The following is an 18,228-nucleotide window of genomic DNA, read 5'->3' as shown; positions in this document are numbered from 1 at the left end:
AACTTGGTGCGAATTCGACAAGTTAGAAAAATTGTGAAGTATGGAGATTTTTAAGGATTTAAAATTTGTATCATGCACCCTTCAATAAATAAACTTTAGAGGCAATAAATAGAAGCTACTTTGATCACATACACAAGTATACATTGATCACTAGTATAAAAACAGATTTTAGTCGAAGGAAACAATATTTTTAGACATATAAATATTGTCAAAATGTTTAAGGTGTACAAAACTTATGAACTGTGATATCCATAGCATCAGAAACAAAAATCACAATATGTAGTCATGAACTATGGTAGAAAGGAGCTTGTAGCCCAACATTACGAGCTCTATATGGAGCCATGTGCTTGCCTCTCAGACAAGTCAGTAAATTTTACTACAACCTTAAAATCATCATATGGATAGTGTTTGACTTAGCAATCTAGAAGTATACATGTAATTTAACTGGGAAAATATTTGAAAAATGAAAAAAATGTTTCTCTTCCATCCACAATGGCCCCAAAAGATTTTCATTAAAAAAAAAAAAACTAGACCAAGGATTTTGGAGTAACGCTTGTAGTGGCATGGGGCATTGCCCTTCCCACCAAACCCAAATTAAAGCCTTTGATACTACACAAATTATCATGGCACGTGCCATTTTTCACAATTTTATCACTTTTAATCATCCTCCAAATCCTCCAAACCCTTGAAAAAATGCTAGACTTTCATGCTTTTACATTCAAGCATTTTCAAAATTTAATGCTTTTTTTCCCTAGTTTTGATAGATTTGGTCAAGTCTACCTGTTGGGTTGCTAAATCAAGCGAGTCTAACTAGACTCGCTAGGGATCTGAGTCATGTCCTTGGGTCTTGTTTTGACTTGTTTGCCTTGGGACTTGCCAAGTTTGGGTGAATCTTGCAACACTGATAAGCACATTAAGGCGGACATTTTGCATGTGTTCTCATATCATCTTTTTTGTCTCCAATAATACTTGGCTTTGATGTAAACTATTAACACATCATTTCAAAGCATTTTCCAGGTAGGCAAGCTAATAAATTTTACGTAAAATGCCGAATTTATAAATAATATCTCAGCTGTATAATTCAAAACTACAGTTTTCCTTTAGTTTTCTTGTGGGTGTTGCTATATTGATATGTACACTATGCAGAATTTTAATCTTCTAGTTAGGAATAAGAAAGGTGCAAAAGGCACGTTAATAATTTATATTGGAGCTCTTGTCCTTTGAAAAAAGAATATAATCAATAACAAAAAATAGAGTTTAGAAACAATATATGTTTCCTAAAGGTGGACATGCAAGGCTTATAAGAACAGAAACCAAGTGCAAAAATCCGGTCGGAAGAAAAGTCTAGATTCCAAAACTAGAAGCAAAATGTAGAAAACTAGATTTACTGCTTGGGACAACTGTGCAATTATTCTGAGCAATCATCACATTTAGAGAACATGGGTGAAAGAGGTAATCAGGAAACAGATCGCACACCACTCCTTTTGAATGCTTTGCTTAGAAGTCAAGAGAAAGCCAATCAGCGTATTGCACAGTTGGTTGATGCAGGAGCACAAAAACGGGTCAACAATTGTGGAGGTAATGAGCAGAGAGATGAAGAGGATCAACCCAGGGCTGCTAATCAGCATCCTAGAGCAACACTAACTAGATCTGTCATGCCTGTCTTTCCACTCAGGGTGGAATCTCTTGCAGGAAATGATGTTACATTGGTTGAATTAAGGGATGAGCTTAGATAGGATTGGCTTGTTGTAGGACTTTATTTTCAGCATGATATATCCTTAAGGGATTATATGGATGTTATGATGAGACATATGCCTAATAGGGGCAATAGGGAACAACACAATTACCTGCATAGGAAGGTTGGGAAACATAGCTTACCGTAATTTGATGGATTTGGTAAAACTTCAGCAATGCCTAAAGAAGAGTCCATAAAATATGCTGCCTTGCACTTAGACAAGGTTGCTTATGAGTGGTGGCATCATGGTATGATCACAATGGGTCATGTAGAGATCACATCCTATGCAATGTTGACTGAGAGTTTAATTGAGAGATTTGACAAGAAAGATCCAAAACTCCATTTTAATGAATTAGCGCAACTAAAACAATAGGACTTGGTAGATGCATATGTTGCTGCTTTTTAGCGATTATCAGTTTTGGTAATGGATATTTCAGAGAGGAGACTAATTGTGCTTTTCATAGACAGGTCACTAGAACCTTTGAGGGGATGGATTAAATCATTCATTCCTCCAACTGTACAGGAAGCAATTAAAAAGGCTAGAGCTATGGAGACTACCACCTCAAGGAGCGAATTTGAGTCCAAGGATTTCCTACAAAAGAGGGACAAGGACAAAAAGAATTTCCAAATGGAAGTGTTGATGGGGGTTTGCACTTTTGTCAACACAGAATAAAATATATGGAGTATATCAAATCCTATCTTGAATAAGGAAATATCAAATTTTGTAGGACTTGATCAAATAAGATGACCTCAAGGTTTCAAATGTTAGGTCTTGACTGTGCTTAGGATAACTTAGTGATGATGTGATTTCCTGGTAATCTCAAATGGACTTATGCATCTGACAAGCTAGTTTGCATCTGATATGGCAATCTGATTGATGCTTCACTTCTCAAACTGATTAAAATAAAGAGCAAAGGGATAGGGTTCAGAGAATCTAACCTAAATCTATGGGCAATGACAGTAATGGATAATGTTGCAGATAGACAAATCTCTCACAAAAAAAGATTCCTGCTTAACCAGAGATAAACGCACAACGCCACAAGAATAGTGCAATCTTCAAAGGTCCAAAGGAAAATGAAAGATTTTTAAATCATGAACATACAATAAGTACCCAATTCTGGTGCAACTTAAATAAACATCCACAATTGAACTAAGAACAATAATAGGCTTAGACTAACCATGCACAAAAATTTATAATCAGCAAATCCCCAATGTTATGAACTTTAACTAATTTGATGAAAGAAACCATGCAAACAGGAGAAGGCAATTGGTAAAACACCCTACTTCAATGCTTTATTCATTTGCTTCAACTGCTATTACAACAATTCCTGTTCAACAACTCTTACACTACTCTATTCTACTTCTAATTCTACTTGCTGGCTACTACTCATAATTACAATGAGAGAGGCACTGGCCTTCTATAGATATTACATTTTACATCAATGACTAGGATCAAATCCTATGAATGGCCTAGATCTGCCTTCTAGAAACCCTAGACAATTTCATTTCATGATTCCAGCAACTTTTTAACCAATTCCTTACTGTTTCCACTACAGGATGAAGGTTACACGCTTTTGTCACAAAAGGACAAGATTGCCAGCTGGATAAATAACCAATTTTCTTGGGAGAATAATAATATTTGGCTTTAATTTATCCAAAATATTATTATTTTACAATAAATTAATTCCTTTTTACAGTAAATCATCTTCCAGCTCATCCAACTGTCATCTCTATGTTTTTGTATGTTCTCTATAGCATTTCTCTGGAATCAGTCACCAATTTCTAGAATTCTGGAAAAAGACATCATTTGGATTATGGTAGTGGTTCTTAATGTTTCATCTCATCTCTGTGGCACATTCATCCTGCAACTCTGTAGTATGTTTGTGATTGACACATTTCTGTTGATACTTCCAAGTGTTTACAAAATTCTTCATTTCTGTGAGCATGTTACTCTCATTCTTCTTTAGAAAGACATCATCTTCAGAATTTTAATCTCTTGGTAATCTTGTGGCATTCTTGTAAACATTATCTGAAATGACAGCCTCTCAATTTTGCTCATCAAATTATCTGTCACAAATGATCAGCTCCCTCAGGTGCCCTTCGGCAAAACAGGTAAAGAAATCTGGGATCTCTTGAAGGGTCTTCATGAAACGTCTGACAAGAGCTGAGCTTTCTTTTTGAAGAATATGCTGTTTTCTATCATGATGGATGAGAAGACATCTCTCCAGGCACATCTTACAAAGATCAAGGACATCTGTGACTAGCTGGAGGCTATTAGTCGCAACATGGAGGAAGAGGATATGGTAGTGATCATTCTGAAAAGCCTGCCTCGATCGTATGAGCATTTCATTGAGACACTCAATATCACCTCTACTAGTGTTGATCCAAAGTTTCCTGATCTCTGCAACAAACTTCTGCAACAGGATAGATGGAAGCAATAGTTTGGAAGCAGTGCTAGTTCATCCTCCATTGAATAGGCCTTCACAGCCAAAGCCTTGGATAAGAACAAATGTAAATCTCAATCCTCCTAGCAAAAGCACAAGGTCGATCTCAAGAGTCTTTAAGAAGAAAAGTGCCTGAGCAATCATGACAGGGAGGGTCTCAGCAATAGGCCCAAGCTGCTACGCAGTCTAATCAGGAGTCTTCCTTCTATGTGTTCTTGGCCACACGCCCATCCGATCAAGAGAAATCATTTGTTTGGTACATTTGATTCTGGCGCCTCTCGATATTTCACACATCGTCGAGATTGGTTCACAGAATTCACACCTTTCAACGATTCAGTGGTCTTTGGAGGAGGCGAAGAGTATTCTATTGTTGACAAGGGCAACACTCATATTTCATTTGGAGGGAGAGATTTGATATTTCTCAATGTATACTTTGTCCCAGGTATGGAGCTCAATTTGTTGTCAGTTAGTTAGATTATGCATCATTCTCCACAACTGGATGTCATCTTCAGTTCGCACAAGTGTAGCATTGTTGACAGGGAGACTCGCACTACAGTTGCTGTTGGCCTTGAGGATCATGGTCTTTATAGACTTGCTGATTCTGGTGATTCTCAAGAGTATACCATGGCAGCCAAGAGTACTTCCATCAGCAATCTCTAGCATCAGTGGTATGAGCACTTGAATGTTCATTATATCTCTTAGTTAGTTCGGGAGGGTTTGGTTGTTGGGCTACCTAAAATTCAGAACTAGAATCATGGAGTTTGTGGAGCTTGTCAGGATGGAAAGCAACATCGGACTCTGTTTTCAGATGGTGATACTTGGAGAGCATCCAAGCTCTTGTAGTTGGTTCATAAAGATATTTGTGGCCCACTGAACACTCTATCAATTACTGGATGCAGGTACTTTCAGCTATTTGTTGATGATTTCAGCAAAAAAATGTGGGTGTATTTTCTTAAGCACAAATTATAGGTGTTCAACATGTTTAAGAAGTTTAAGGCCTTAGTGGAAAAAGAGTCAGGTTGTCAGATAGGCACTCTTCGGTCAGACCATGGCAGGGAATTTTGTTCTACTGATTTCTCCAACTTCTGTGCATCACATGGCATGAAGCATCAACTTACCACACCTTACACCCCTCAACATAATGGTGTTGTTGATGCAGGAGCCGTACAATCACTAAGATGGCCCGACCTATGTTAGAGCATAGAAATCTTCCAAAGAAATTTTGGGCGGAAGCAATCTACATTGTAGTTTATCTTTTGAATAGGTCTCCCATACAGGCTGTTAAGAAGATGACCCTAGAGGAAGCTTGGTTTGGAAGAAAGGCCAAAATCAATCATCTGAAGGTTTTTGGCTCTACTGCTAATGTTTGGGTTCTAGATGCCAAGCACACGAAGCTGAATTCCAAGAGCCAAAAATTGATGTTCACGGGCCACAGTGACACTCACAAGGCTTATTGGTTGATTGATGTTGACATTGACTGTCTCATATTTAGTCGAGATGTGGTATTTGATGAAGAACGAGGGCCTTTTCACACTTCTCTTGTTTTGAGCCTTGAGAATCAACCTTCGAAGGTTATAGATATGGGTGTTTGCCTTCTGTTAGCTCCACTTGTTGGGAGGGATTCAGATGACTCTACAATTGATGAGTCTCTAAGGCATGACATTGCGCCACCGGACTTTCCTCAGGAAAATCAAGATCTGCATCTAGATGAGTTTGCTCTAGATATTCCAAGTGATGTTCCTCCTGCATTGGATGTTGGTACTTCTACTCTGTTGACGTGGCTAAAATTGCATTGCTATGACTATACGGCCAACGCAGAATAGAATGCTAAGTATCCTATCCTCTCTTGAGATAAGGAAATCCCTAATGCTGTTTCAATTGATCAATGGGGACGACCTCAAGGTTTCGATTGTCAGGTCTTGACTGGAAGATTACTTAGTGATTGATGTGATTTGCTGGGAGCACAAGGGCTTTTACGATTTTGCAACAAGATGGTTTGCTGCGATTTTCGGACTGTGAAATAAAATCAAAAGGGAAGGGTTCAGGAAGCCTAAGGACAAGGATGATAACAGTTGGTGCACCGGGTAGACAACTTTCGATAAACCAGTTCTTGTTTTGCTAGAGACACCCTCACAACTAGACAAAAACGGTGCAAGCTCCAAGGGATGAAGGATTTTCAGACCGGAGACACTCGGTTTAGGTACCCAATTCTGGCGCAGCCTAAGAGGAACACTTGCTGTTGAACTAAGCACAGTTTGGTTTCAGACTAACCATGCATGGTGACCTACAATCAACAGACCTCCAATGGTATGAACTAGAAATGCATCAAATACCCCTCTACACTTCACCATTAAAATCCCTACACTCTAAAATTAACTAGCTGAAAGAAACCATGCAAATAGAATGAAAACAAAGACAATAAACACCATATTCAATGTTCATATATTTGCTTTAGCTGCCATTGCAACAATTTCTGTAGCATCTCTATGCTATTCCTAAAATCTAACCTATTCTGACTCTTAAATCCCATGACAAAACTCTAACCTTTTACAATGAGAGGCATCCTGCCTTTTATAGATTTTACATGTCGAACTGGTGGCCAAGATTGACTGCATCCAAGGGCTGCAATCCGCCTTCCAGAAGTTGCAGCTTTAACCCATGCCCACTCAATTTTTCAGTTATCTACCCAACCACCTTCTCAACTGCCGACAACTGTTTGGCTTCAATTTGGGTCTATCCTGTAGTTGGACATAACTAGCCACAACTGACCTGTGTTCCACTTTGTTTCAAAATATCTTGAGTGGGGCCCACAGGCAGTTTTGTGCATTTTGGAGAACGTATAGACTTGTTGCATTCTGAATGTTCAATGTTCTTTGGTCTTGGTGGTGGATTCTAACTCCGTGGTTCAGGTGGTGGCACGCTTCCCAATGCTTGGTCTTGCAATCTCGCGCTCTTGCATCTTCTTCTCTAGCTTCCAACACCTGGCTTTGATCTTGTGTTAAGTCGTCACTTTAGCTCCTCCCAATGTTGTTTTCTTGCGAACAATCAATTTCATCTTTAATCAATCGATCTGAAAAATTAACTAAATTAATTTGACAAACATTAAATTTTTAATGTCTGGCTTCGTCCTGGTGGAGTTCAAGTTTGAGAAGCTCTTTGTGAGATGTATCTTTTAAATGTTTTCACCTCCTCTTTCGGAATTCAGGACCTTTAGGCAAGTTGAGAGATGTTGTGCTTCCTCTGAGTGAATTTCAAATGCCTTCATTAGATCCTTAGTTGAATTTGAAGTTAGGATGTCTGTACTTTCTAGCCTAAACCTTTCCACTTGACATACCATTCAACACAATAATATGCACTTGTTTTCCCCGGTTTTTTCATGATTTATGGGTCTATTGGGCGATTTGAGAGGTCTTCCTGTTTTTGGCCTAAAAGGCTCTATTCGTGCGATTATATTTAAGTTCAAAATGCCTTTGTTGATGATTCTCGGGCATTTGTATGATTCGCGAGACTTCTTGTTGCATGACTTGGAGATTTTCAGCCATTTTCCACGAATTGAAAGTTTGCCAATTGGATTTATATATCGACCCATTGATATTTTTGAGCAAATGAAGGATTATTCGCGATTATCATTTTGTATTTAAAACTCTCTTCTTCATTTCTTGCTTTTTGGACGAAATGTGTGATTTTGCCCTGTTGTTCAATTTCGGCTTACAAGCCAATTTTGCGAATTTGAACAAGGAAATGCAAGCTTTTAGTTCTTTTCCCTCAATTTCGGCTTATGAGCCGGTTTTGTGAGCTTACTCCTTTTTTCGGCCTTGATGGCTTCTTTTGACCTTTGTCGGCTCAAATGGAAATTGCGCACGAATTTTGGAGTTTTTAGTTTCTTCGGCATGTTTACCTGTTTAGCGCGATTGTATTTATTTCTCAATTTCGGCTAAAAAGCCGATTCTGCAAATTTACTTGATGTCAAATTTGACTGATTACTTTCTTGTTTGCCCTTTTCGGCTTGGAGCACGATTTTGAGAACTTTAAACTCTTTGAAGTTTTCTGGGTGGATGAGTGTTATCGTGCGATTTTCGGCCTAAATCATCATTTTATTTCATTTTCAGCTAAAAAGCCACTTTTGCAAACTTGTGAACTCCTTAGTCTTTCGGGTCAAATGATTACATTTCGCGATTTGTTAGCCGTCTATTATCTTTTCGGCTTGTCTGCTTATTTATTGCGAAATACGGTTTCATTTATCTTTTTGGCATTTTGGATGATTCGCGAGGTCTGCTACTTGTCTTATTTTGGGCAAATGATTTTCGGGCAAAGAAGACGATTGCACGATTTTGACTTCCGAAGATTTTCGGGAGATTGAGGCTAATTTAACCTTTTGGTTTTCGGCCTATGAAGTTTAATGGCGCGAATTTGAGAACTCGCGCATTTTCGGCCTGAAATGGGGAATGGCGTGATTTTCACTCTCCTAAGTTTTTCGGCTTACTGAGACCCTTTGCAAGATTGTGAAGCTTTTATCATTTTCGGCCTCAATGACCATTTCGTGAAATTGTTCTTTTCTTCCAATTTCGGTCTGGAAGAGGTGTTTGCAAACTTCATCACCTTTGATACTTCGGCCTCTAAAGGAGATTTTTGAAACTTTTCTTTATATTTCGGCTTCTAAGGGGATTTTGAGAGCTCTAGGCGTTTTCTAGGAATTTCGGCCTACTTTGCCGATTTGTGAGATTTTACTTGTCTTGACATTTCACTTCGTCTTTTGATGATTATCGGGTATAAGCCGATTTTGAAAGTTTTTTTGGTTTTCGGCCAAAATGGCCTAGATGTGATTTTACTCTTCCATAGTTTGAAGGCCTAACTCACAAAAACTCGGGCATTCTAATTAGAATGCGAGATTAACTCCAAACTCGGGGCTTCTCCTCTCCTATTGGGCAAACAGACACAAAAACAACGGGGGTCCCCAAAGCAAGGGTGTGTGTGTGAGCACAACATACTCTCCGGACTAAATGGTGGGCCATGACCATTAGTGACCTTCATGATGATGAACTTGTTGAGGCTAGATCAACTAGAGGCAAGAGCAAGTAGAGCATAGTTAATTTTTCTCTTATGGCTAACGTTCACAATATTTATGAGCTTCAGACATATTCCAAGGCTAAAGGTATACTCGAGAGGGAATAGGCTATGGCAACTGAGCATCATAGTCATTTGAAGAACAACACTTGGGTCTTGTTTGATATTCCACCAAGGAAGAAGCCCATTAGCAACAAATGGGTGTATAAAGTGAAGTATAAGGCTGATGGAACCCTTTATAAGTACAAGTCTCGGTTATTAGCAAAAGTGTTTTCACAGAAGTAGGGCATTGACTATGAGGAGACATTTGCTCCCACAGCCAAGATGAGCACCATTTGGCTTGTCCTCACTATTTCAGCCCAGTTTGGATGGAAAGTCCATCAAATGGATGTCAAGAGTGCATTCTTCAATGGTGTTTGTAGGAAGAAGCCTATATGACGCAGCCTCTAGGTTTCTAGGTTGTTGGTAAGGAACACCAGGTATGCAGACTAGTGAAAGCACTCTATAGCCTCAAACAGGCCCCTTGTGCAAGGTACACAAAAATTGATAAGTACTTGATTAATCAAGGCTTTCACAAGAGTCCTTCCGATCCCAATTTGTAAGTCAAGCATACAGGTGGTGATATTCTTCTTGTCATCTATGTTGATGATCTTATCATTACTGGTAGTGCAACACATTTGATCGACCAAGTCAAACAAAATTTGTGCCAGACTTTTGATATGAGAGACTTGGGACTTCTTCATTATTGTCTTCGTGTAGAGGTGTAATATCCTCTCCTTGATTGGTATATATAACCTAAATGAAGCAATTATTATTTAATAATTAATATAATATTTATTAATGAACGATTATTTGAAATTATTAAATATTTATTTATCAATAATAATATTATGAAAATATTTAAATACTAATTGACTTATTAACAAACGATTATTTTTGATTTATTTACCAATAATAATATTCTTAAAATATTTAAATTAATATTACAAATATGACTACAAACCAACTTCACATATTGGTCATAATAAAGAAAATCTAATTTTCCGAGTTAAAGAATGTGAACTATATGATCGATTCTTTATAAAGTCAGTTTCCTAATATTTGAGGATATCTTTAATAAACATAGCCATGAAGAATTTAATAAAAGACATCAATAAAGATTCAAAAGGAAAGAGAAACAATGAGAATGGTCCAAGGCAATGCTTGGAAGGCAGCGATTACATTGTAAAAAGGATATGAGTTAGAACTAATAGATAATAAGAAATGATCATATTTATTGGAGCAGCGGTTACTTGCACAAAGGTAGCAATTTGTTTTGAAGGGTATATAACAACCTTTGAGAATAAATAAATGTGTTAAGCATAAATGGATTTGCAATAAAAAGGTTTGACGAATTGGAGGAAGGTATGTCCTTTGGGAATCGTTTGAAGATATAAATACTATATAGAGATCTTTTGTGTGGGAGGGGAGTGTATGGTATATGGAATATTGTACAAGGTGTTTAAGCTGGTCAAGAAAGTGTCGTATGGAAAAACCAGAAGTTGACCCCATAGGAACAACCAAGGATAACTGTATCGACAAGGCACGAAATCTCCGTACAGTGGAAAACTGTCGTACGATATGGACTGAAGCACATAGTCGCTGTACGGGGTAATGCCAAAGCCGTATGAAGTGATATAAATGTTTCCCAAAGAGAACTACTGACGACCGTGTAGGACATGATGAAAGTCGTATGGGATGAGTGGACTTGTGATGCCATACGAAATGAGAAATAAGATGTTGTACAGTGTGTACACGTGAACGTCGTACTTTGCAAATAGAATGTCGTACACACGGGTTGATTGTTGACCATATGAAAAAAATTGCCTGCAAGGTCTGTACGGGATGATGGTACGGGCATACGGAAAATGGGGATGCCATACATGATGAATGTGGTACACAATAGTTATGCCGTACGTGATAGATGCCAAGGGGATGCCAAGGTGCCACAATGTCAGGCTGTCGTGCAGGTTCAGGAACAACTTGCCCAGCATGGAAATGACCATCTTGCCATACGGAATTTAATGGAGATGATTGTACGGTTACATGCCACCACCGTATGGAGTGGACAAAGTTGTGTCGTATGGGAGGAACATAATGTCATTGTACGGTGTGGAATGAAACAAGCTGCCATGGTGCAAAATAGTAGGGAGTTCGTACGGGTGCAAGATGTCGTACACAATGTTGTCATATAGGTGCAAAATGAGACCGTCGTACGGGTGCAATTGAAAATTGCTGTACACAATGTCGTACAGGTTTAGAATGAAACTGCCGTATGGGTGCCAACTTGAAACTGCTGTACAAAGAAGTTGATGATATGAGCTTTTCCATAAATTTCCTATGACGTTGATTTTCCTTCACAAGTACTTGTACATTCTACATTACATATTCTGCTCTTCATACTGTCATATGTACCCCTCATAACTTTAAATGCTTTCATTGGTTGCCCTTCACCAAGAGTTGTAGTTTCAAGAAAATTACATGGTGGTGAAAATACCTTGTAGTCCTCCATTTGCTAGTGGAATAGTCCATTTAGGGAACTTGTCTCATCTTTAGACCAATCTTCCAGTTTGAGCACCCCTTTATCGTTGGGTTCCATGCCTTTCCTCTCTTCGTCCATACCTAACTCTCCGCCCTCAGACTTTGAGTCAAAGGATGCCAGTTCTTCACTCACCGCTTGGTTCCTTAAGTCAATGACGTGCTTCCTCCCATTACTCTTGATCGAGAGTATGTTCTGCTTCCAATTATGATTTGCCTTGGTAGTAATCAACCATCTCCTCCCAAGGAGTGCATCGTACACCTTCTGCTATAACGTGATGACTACAAAGTCCAAGAAAAATTGTTGCGTCCCAATCATTACTTTTTGTGCCATCAATGTTCCCAACGACTCGATGTCGTGCTGGTCGGTACCTACAAAGTGGAAGGTTGGCAACCAGAGTGTTGGCTTCCAGACATTTCCAAGTGTCTTTCGGCAGCACATTAACTCCCGAGCCCCCAACGACGATGGTGTTTGCCAACTTTTGGCCCATTATTTCCATCTCTACAATAGCCAACTTCCTCCCGATGCTCACCGTCAGCAACATTGGATCACTGGCCTCATTCCCCTTAGGTGGTGGTTTTCCTGTCAGTTCCTCTTCTTGTGGCTTACATTGTTTCTAGATGAATGTGTCGTTTGTGTTGGCAATTGCCATTCTTAGTTGTGGCATAGGTTGAAGGTCTGCCACCTAGATGGGTATGGTTGTTTGTAGCACCCGTCGAACTATGTTCTTCTTTGACTCCCGCAATGACGCACCTGTAGTTCCATTGGAGACTTGTTCCTTCGTCAGCACTTGTTCTACTTCAGCTCTGGCTTCTCGGAGCCGTACCTTCTCCGTACAAGCATCCGGGTACATCACCTTCTTCATTTGTGTTCTCGTGATTGCCAGAATTGCCTTGTTTTGTTCCTCTACATCTAGCATATTAATACCATTTCGCTTCAGGTAGTCGATGTCTTCATGAATCTTGGGTCCATACCATTTGCACAATAGTTGTATGTTGTCTTTTGTATTTTGGCAGTCTCTCACAAAGTGTCCCCATTCACTACATTGTCCACACTGTATGATAGGACATCCCCTGGAGTCGTATTGTATTGGGTTTCGCCCTCGTTGATTTCCATTGCCACCAAGCGATACATTTTGTGGTTTCGATGGGCTTGACTCTCCATGTGTGAAGAGTACTTGCGTACTTCTAGTCTTTAAATTATATGGACACTCCTTTATTGAATGATCCATCACTGGCAAATCTCAAAACATCTTTTTAGGACAATTACCTTTCATGTGCCCCTCAATTTCACACTCAGTACACCATAGTTCATTACTTCCTTTATTGGTTCCTCTCTCGGCCTTCAATTCTTTCATCATTCTGAACATATCCTGTCGAAGGGTGTATACGGTTTTGGATTCTTCATCACTGCTATCTTCGGTGCTCTTGCATCGGTCTTCCTCTTCCCTCGGGATGATGTTTTGTTTTCACTCTGGATGTCCATCGCTCAATTGTAAGCATCAACGTATGAGGATGGAGGCACTACTTTCATCTTGTTTCGTAGTGAAGGGATCAATCCCTCAGTGAACCACCTCTTCTTCAACCCATCGGCTGGCTGGTTCTCCGTCTTGTTCAGTAGCTCCTTGAGCCTACGATTGTAAGCATGTACACTCTCATTTTTTCCTTGCTTGGTATTATAGGTTTTAGCCATGATCTCGTTGTCAACCCTTAGGAGTTTGAACTGCTCTTCGAATCCCTTCTTCAGTTCACTCCACCCGGCCTTGTCCTTAGCATCGAGGTTTGTGTATCAATCAATAACAATTCCCCGAATGGTGGCGGTAAATGGCTTCAGCCAATAATTGTGGTCATCTTGGCCACTTGCCTCCCATATCGTTATACATGTCTTACAATGCCGTACGGGATCGTCCGATCCATCCTTTGTAAATTTAAGGAGCTTTTGCTTCTCTTGGGTGTTCATCATTGTTTTCATTCGGAAGCTACTGAAGGAGTCTTCAGCTTAGGCCCCCTTATTCTTGGTTCCTCGGTGAGGGACAAGTTCCCACAAATCGGTTTTTCGCTTGCTTACCCCTTTGTATGCCGGACCTGGGGGATTGTTTCGACCGCTACGTTCTGGTGCTTTCCTTGCTCTCTTGGTCACGCGCATGTCTTGTACACGTCCACCTCCAGCGTCCCAACACTCCGGTTACTTCTAGGCTCTTACTTATCCCTGTGCTCCCTTCGGTCGAGGGTCGACGAATCACCTAATCACTTGGTCTTGACCACCTTGTGGCCTCTTCTCACTTTTATTGGGGTCTATAAGCATGAATCACTCAAGACTAACTCGACTTCTTTTAAGGCAATGGCGCCAAAATGTTTACTCCCTACTGTGTGGTTTCTCAGACTACCAGAAGTAAACAAAAATTAACAAGTACATGAAATAATTATACAAATGATAATGCATACCAGATACTACAATAAAATATTATTCACACATGCAATTATTACAGAGAAGAAGAACAGAGATGGTTGGCCAAGGATTACAATTCACTCGACTATACTGTACTACCTTCGTTGGCAGTACACAACATATTTAAAGGAACTGACGGTTGCCGAGAGGTACACAATTGTCAACCAACTAACACATTAACTACCCGAGAGTGACAACCCACTTAATAGAAACAATTAATACCTTGGCAGATAACAAATATTATCAAATATAAGGATAGGCATTTTCTGCCAACTACAGTTCGGAAACTTGAGCTAAGGGGGATCCTTTGGATCTAGCTTATGACCTGCAAACTTGGACTTTGGAACCATATTAGGAAAACACAAACTCAGAATTTGGAAATGGTACTAGATTCAACATGTTAACTTAGAGAAGAACTCAGACATAGGATGAAATCAGGTAACTTGGGCCTAGGAAAGTTTTTAGGATTAATGGCTTAATCCTGATTTTCATGCAAATACTGAGTTTGATGGTGAGTTGGTCAAAAGTTTGGTGCTAGGAAGATTTTTTGGATTACTACTAATCCAATTTTGTTTGCAAACACTGAATTTGGGAGTCTTTGCACAAAATTTATTGATAGGAAGGTTTTCAGGATTAAGGGCCTATTTATGATTTTGATGCAAACACCGAGTTTGAGGGTGACTTGGTCAAAAGTTCGGTGATAGGAAGGATTTTTGGATTAAGCCTAATCCCAATTGTCATGCAAAATCCAAATTTTGGTTTATCTTGTCATTATTTCCTTATTCCAACCTTCTTTTCTAAGTCTGAGCTGGCCAATATTTTGGGCTACTTGACTCTTGTCTTCATTTCATCTTAATTCATATACATTCCCATTTGAGCATCTAGGATCAATGTTGGTCTTGAACTTTATTTCTTTCCATTTCACCTTGTTCTTCTTCTCCAAAAATCATGCTTATGCCAATCCTCATGTTTATGTTCTTGATTCAAACTTGAATCCTTAATTCCTTCCTAAGTTCTCAAGCTCTTTGTTGGAGGCCAGGCTTGGGCCAGCCTTAGGCTTCTAGGCTTACACCTCTAGTCTCTATCACACTATTGTGATTTACACCTCTAATCTCTATCACACTATTGTGATTTACACCTCTAATCTCTATCACACTATTGTGATTGAATGATTTACTTTGATCCAATCTATCTCTCTTTCATGCAATCTTTACATGATAGGGTTGTTGCAAGACACCAACAAAGCAGAAAAAAAAACAGAGGGGGCCCCTGTTGGAGACGAGGTGTGTGTGCAAGGCACAACATGAATCACATCAGCCACGTAGTGATTCAAAAAGGTTGGACAACAAACAATTAAATGACCTCAGCAGGAGAAAATTCTATTTTCATTGTAGGGAACCATGGGATCCTTCACATAAATGCAGCATGAAACCCAAAGCAATAACAATTAGAGTATTTTTGTGTTGATGAATCGCCATCAGAGAAATCAGATCAGCCATCTGATTCAGAGAGTGGTGAAGAGGAAAACACTCCTGAAGAAGAGCCCAAGGAAGATAGGACCGTTGCCTAACTCTCCAGTGCACAAAAGGCGATTACTTTTAGGGTGAGGGTTGTTATACAGGGGCAGTGAGTGGTTGCTTTGATGAGCACAGGGGCAACACATATTTTCATTGATGAGAGGGTAGTGGCTAGAAGAGGGCTCCAAACAGAGGAGCATGTTGAACTTATCAGCTGCAAGATGAGTTTTATGTGACATATATTGGGGACAATGATGTCATACTTTGCATGGTTTGGATGACGCCACTTGTGGAGTTCTCTTTCAACGTACAAAAGTTGTTGGAAATGAGGTTTGAACATCAAGGAAGAAAGGTGGTACTTTGAGGACTTTACAATGGAGGACCCAGGGTAGTATCACAAAAAAGAATGGAGAAATTGATTAGACATGATATGGCTGAGTGGGCAACAAAGTGTCTTATTATGCCCAAGGTTCTAAACATTCTGTGACAGCAAGAGGACAATTACCACCCAAATATTCAGTTAGTGCTATCCAAGCATAGTAAGGTGTTTGGGAGTATTCCCCTTGGAGTTTGACTTGATAGGGGGATGGATCATGTCATTGAGTAAGAAGAGGGAGCCAAACCTATGATTACAACTCCTTATTGACATCCTAAGAGGCACACAAACGAGATTGAGAAGGCAATTAAGGAGTTGATTGAGATGGGACATATAAGTCCCAACAAGAGTCCCTTTGCATTTGTAGTAGTCTTGGTTAAGAAGAAGGATGATACAATGTGAATGTGTATTGATTAAAGGGCTTTGAACAAGAAAACAATTAAGTATAGGTACCCAATCCCCAAGATAGATGGGCCAATTGATGAGTTGCATGGTGCCTAATATTTATCAAAGATAGATTTGAGATTAGGATACAACCAGATTTGAATGAGACAGGAGGATATAGAGAAAATTGCCTTCAGGTGTCATTTTGTGCATTTTGAGTCTAGTGATGCCCTTGCAAATACCCTAGCCACTTTCTTGAGTTGCATGAATAGGGTGTTTAGGGAGTTGTTGAGAAAGTTAGTTCTTATATTCTTCAATGACATCTTGATTTTTCAGTAGGACTTGGGAGGATCACATACAACATCTGGAGGAGGTTTCGAGAATTCTAGAGAGAGTCCTTTTATGTGAAGGAGTCGAAGTGTGATTTTGGGATGACACAACTCCTTTATCTTGGTCACATCATTAGTTCGAAGGGAGTGAGTGTAGATTGGAAGAAGGTTAAGGCTATTGTGGAATGGCCTACCCCTATCAATCTCACATAGCTCAAGGGGTTCTTTGGACTTTGCTGGTTCTATCGGAGATTTATTAAGGGGTTTTCTCACACAACTGACCACTTATTGATTTGACAAAGAAGGGGGCATTTGTGTGGTTTGATTTAGCATTAAAGTGTTTTCAGCACTTAAAAAAGGTGATGTCTACATCTCCTATTTTGGCCATACCAAACTTCGCAAAACCCTTCGAGTTAGACTGTGATGCTTCAGGTGAGGGGATAGGAGCAGTGTTGATGCAAGATAAACATCCCATCACATTTGAGAGTAGGAAGTTAAGAGGGGTGGAGAGGAGCTATTTAGTTTATGAGAGGGAGATGTTGACCATCATGCATGCCTTGGTCAAATTCAGACCATATTTGGTTGGAGTCAAATTTATCATCAAGACAGACCATAACAGTATTAAATACTTAATGAATCAGAAGGACCTTAGTGATTGACAGTAGAAGTGGATCAGTAGATTGTAGTAGATTGCAAGCATATGCCTTTGACATTGTTTATGTAGAAGAATGTAGTTGTTGATGCACTCTCTAGGAGACCTCATATATGTTCTCACGTGGAGATTTCAACTGATTGGAGATAATTAATTGCAGCTGAATATGCTATAGATTCATGGGTAGTAGGGATTATGGAGGGCACAACACAGGATGACAGTAATACAGTGGTGAATTAGTTGATCATGTATAAGGACAAGATTTATTTGGTGCCTTATTCATAATTTAAAGTGAAGATTTGGAGGACTTTTCATGATACACCTATGGCTGGACATCCAAGTTTCTTTCAGACTTACAAGCAGCATCGTGAGAGATTCACTTGGGAAGGACTCGAGAATTAAGTCTGTAAGTATAAGAGAGTGTTCAATTTGCCAACAAAATAAGAATGAGCATACACTTACAGCTGGTCTTCTTCATCCTTTGGCCATTCCTAATCAGAAATGGGACTGCATCTCAATGGATATCATTACAGGGCTGTGTAAGGTTTAGGGAAATGATAGCATTTATGTGGTGGTTGATTGATTGACTAAATTGTTGCTCATTTTTTTTGCTATCTCAATTTCATATTTAGCCGCATTGGTAGCTGATTTGTTTTTCAGAGAGATTTTTAGATTGCATAGACTGCCCAAGAGCATTGTAA

The 18,228-nt window shown here is 39.4% G+C and overlaps 1 protein-coding gene across 3 annotated transcripts in view; it reads left to right on the top strand.

Moving 5' to 3' along the window:
- The window catches only part of LOC131031554 (chaperone protein dnaJ 1, mitochondrial), a 216,897-nt gene that overhangs the window by 120,156 nt on the left and 78,513 nt on the right, over nt 1–18,228 (top strand). The gene's annotated exons all lie outside the window — the stretch shown is intronic.

This window comes from Cryptomeria japonica, chromosome 8 (genome assembly GCF_030272615.1).
Source record: "Cryptomeria japonica chromosome 8, Sugi_1.0, whole genome shotgun sequence".
Classification (NCBI taxonomy): Eukaryota; Viridiplantae; Streptophyta; class Pinopsida; order Cupressales; family Cupressaceae; genus Cryptomeria; species Cryptomeria japonica.
Note: the sequence above shows the minus strand (reverse complement) of the source record. Positions and strands in the feature narration are given on the sequence as shown.